At 41.5% G+C, this 3,608-nt stretch overlaps 1 pseudogene; it reads left to right on the forward strand.

Annotated features, from left to right (window-relative positions):
* The first annotated feature begins 1,842 nt into the window (after positions 1-1,842).
* On the forward strand, positions 1,843-2,163 carry LOC117716570 (large ribosomal subunit protein eL42-like; annotated as a pseudogene).
* Positions 2,164-3,608: the final 1,445 nt, after the last annotated feature.

Genomic DNA, 3,608 nt, shown 5'->3' on the forward strand with positions numbered 1-3,608 from the left:
TTTAGTTTCATTTGTGTGATATAATATTCTGATGAAAAGTAGTATATGGAAGAAATGGTTTATTTTAGCTCAAAGTCCAGGTTGTAGTCCATCATGGTGAGAAAGTCAATGTAGGAACTTCCATAGATACTGTGCTGAGTAGTTTTATGTCAACCTGACACAAACTAAAGTCATCTGAGAGGAAAGAACCTTGAGAAAAAAAAATGTCTCCATAAGATGAAACTGTAGAGAAATTTCTTAATTAGTGATTAATGGGTGAGGGCCCAGTCCTCTGTGAATGATGCTATCCCTGAGCTGGTGGCCTGGGTTCTATAAGAAAGTAGACTGATCAAGGCAGTATGTAGCATCTCTCCATGGATTCTGCTTAAGCTCCTGCCTCCAGGTTCCTGCCCTGTTTGAGTTCCTGTCTTGATTTTCTTTGATGATGAACAGTGATGTGGAAGTGTAAGCCAAATAAACACTTTTCTGCTCAACTTGCTGAGCAGTTGATGGTCATGATGTTTCATCACAACAATCCTAAGTCTCACAAAGACACTCATTTGCACAGTCAAAAGCAGAGAGAGAATAAATGCATATATACATAGTACTCAGCATATTTTTTTTAGTTGCATACCCTTTGGGATTCTTGCCTAGAGAACAGTGTCTCTCACAGTAGGCTGACTTAAGTAAGCTGCCGCGTCCAACAACAATTAAAGTAATGATGTCTCTCACACACATTCCCATAGTCCAACCTATTCTAGACAATCTCAAATTGAAAGTCTTTTTAAAGATGATTCTAGTTGTCAACTTATTCAGAACTAACCACCACACTATTAGACTCCCCTCTCTCTCTTTCTCTTTCTCTCTCTCTCTCTTTCTTTCTCTCTCCTTCTTTCTCTTCCTCCCCCTCCTCCCCCTCCTCCCCCTCCTCCCCCTCCTTTTCTTTCTCCCCCTCCTTCTCCTTCTCCTCCTCCTCCTCCTCCTCCTCCTCCTCCTCCTCCTCCTCCTCCTCCTCCTCCTCCTCCTCCTCCTCCTCCTTCTTCTTCTTCTTCTTCTTCTTCTTCTTCTTCTTCTTCTTCCCTCTTCTCACATTCCCCTTCTTCTGCCAAGCCTTTAGGCTCTCAGTTGTGTCTTGTCCTAATGTATGATATCTGACTTCTCTGAATTTCTTCTCCCTTGACTGTATTTATCCCACTGCCTTACAATGACTTGTGGTGTTGATACCCATGACACTGATAGACCTTCTGAATCCTGGGCTTGCTTTGACATTCCCTGGTCCTGAGATCTGGTCATTCTTGGAGTTAGACCTGCCTCAAGTCTTCTGAATCCCATCTTAAATTCCTGATGGAAGGCAAAACCATAAAACAAATAATTGCAATAGAAATAAGTTTAGTATTCTAAGGGAAGTCTTGCGAATACTAAACTTGATCCAATTGTTTAAACAGAGATAGCAGAACTAAATTAACACTCTGTCAGTAAAATGTTTGAATTATAAGAACATCTTGGATGGAGGATCATCTCCACTGAACCATGAGAAGAATCAGAATCACCAAATATAATACCCAGATAATCAAAATGTGTGCTGTTACATAAACACAGCTATTTTCTTAGACTCACATCTCTTATGGTCTAATATAGCATAAAATCAAATGCCTATCTATTAAGATAAATTTAGAAGCATGACTAGCTAATTTCTGTATTTGTTTTAAAAAAAATCCATCTGATCTTTCTTGTTAAGGATGCTCAGGCCTCGTGTAACCAACTTACACTTGTTCATCATGTACTCTGAAGAACTGAGGGTAATAGAACTATAAATTAAAGCAGAGATCTCACTCTTTCTGAGCTGATAGCACTCCTGCAAACATGGTGAATGTTCCTAAGACCAGCTGTACATTCTGCAAGAAATGTGGGAAGCACCAGTCCCACAAGGTGACCCAGTACAGGAAGGTCAAGGATTCTTTGTACACCCGGAAGAAGCAGCGTTATGACAAGAAACAGAGTGGTTATGTTGGGCAGACTAAGCCTATTTTCTGCAAAATGGCTTAAACTACAAAAACGATTGTGCTGTGACTGGAGTGAGTTGAGTCCAACTGCAGGTCTAAAAGGATGCTGGCGATTAAGGGATACAAGCATTTTGAACTGGGAGGCAACAAGAAGAGAAAGGGCTAAGTGATCCAGTTCTAAGCTGATTTTGTTATGAAGACAATAAAATCTTTTTTTTTTAATCAAAGTAAATTTTGTACCATTTAAGAAATTATACCTTCAAGCTGATTATGGGCGTTTAGATATTAGAAGAGGAGTGGGGGGGAGAGCAAGTTGACAATCCTCTGATGCTGTGTCTTCGCTGCCTCCAGATGGAATTCACGGACCTCAGAGGTTTGAGCAGGTCTGCCCAGCTTGCTTGTTGAGTAGATACACCAAGGCTGATCATTCTGCAATATACAATTCTCAAAACAAATTTTAGTATCAAGATAGTTTTTTTTTTTTAAAGAGGGCTGACATTTTATTAAGAATGTTGGTTCTAACCCCTTTTCTATTTTTCCCCTTTTATTGGATATAATATTTACATTTCAAATTTTATCCCCTTACCATATTTCCCCCACCACCCAGGAACCCCTTATCCCATACCCCCTCCTCCTGCCTCTATGAAGGTGTTTACCCACCTACCCCCAGCCTCCCTCCCCACCCTCAGATTCCCCCCCCCCTCAGTGCTCAGCCTTCAGGGTACCAATGATCTTGTCTCCCACCTATGCCCAACAGGGCCATCCTCCCCTACATATACAGCTGGAGTCATGTGTCTCTCCCTATGTGCTCCTGGGCTGGTGGTTTAGACCCTGGGGAGCTCTGGCTGGTTGGTATTCTTGCTCTCCTCACAGGGCCACCAGCCCTTATGGTTCACGGTTCCTTCAATTTACTCTCTAACTCCTCCATTGGGAACTTTGATCAGATTAATGGATAGCTGTGGGTATCTGTCTCTGGGTATGTCCGACTCTGAGAGACCTCTAAGGGGACAGCCTTATCAGGCTGCTGTCAGCTTTCCCATCCTGACATCCCTATCAGCGTCTATTTTTGGTGACTGCCTATGGAATGAATACCCAGACACAATGGTCTCCTTACAACCCCCCCTTCAGATTCTGACCCACACTTTGTCTCCATATTTGCTCCCTTGGTTATTTAGTTACTCCTTCTAAGAAAGACCTAGGCATCCTCACTTGTTCTTTCTTCTTCATGAGCTTCATGTCGTCTGGTAGCTAATGATGAGTCAGCGCCCTTATTCCCTGGGCATGGGGACTAAGGTGGTAAATGTTGGGCTGTCTCCCTAGGGAAAAGTAGTGGTTTTGTCGGAATAGAGAGGATTAGCTAGGGTTTATTGCATAGCCATAACCTATTAGTAGAAATCTGTATAATTAATATCAAGATGAAGATATAAATTCTTAAATGGCACCAATTTACTTTGTTTACAAATTTTAAGGTTTTCATTGGCATGAGCTTCTTAGTGATATAAGAGTGAGATGAATATTGTTACTCTCATAGGCATTGTACCAGTATAACACACTTAGGAATACAAAGCTTAGACCCAGTCCTTCTTTAACTTTTTTAACTGATTTGAGATGGTCAGCCTGTGAGTT

The sequence above is a fragment of the Arvicanthis niloticus genome, chromosome 10, assembly GCF_011762505.2.
Source record: "Arvicanthis niloticus isolate mArvNil1 chromosome 10, mArvNil1.pat.X, whole genome shotgun sequence".
NCBI classification, from domain to species: domain Eukaryota; kingdom Metazoa; phylum Chordata; class Mammalia; order Rodentia; family Muridae; genus Arvicanthis; species Arvicanthis niloticus.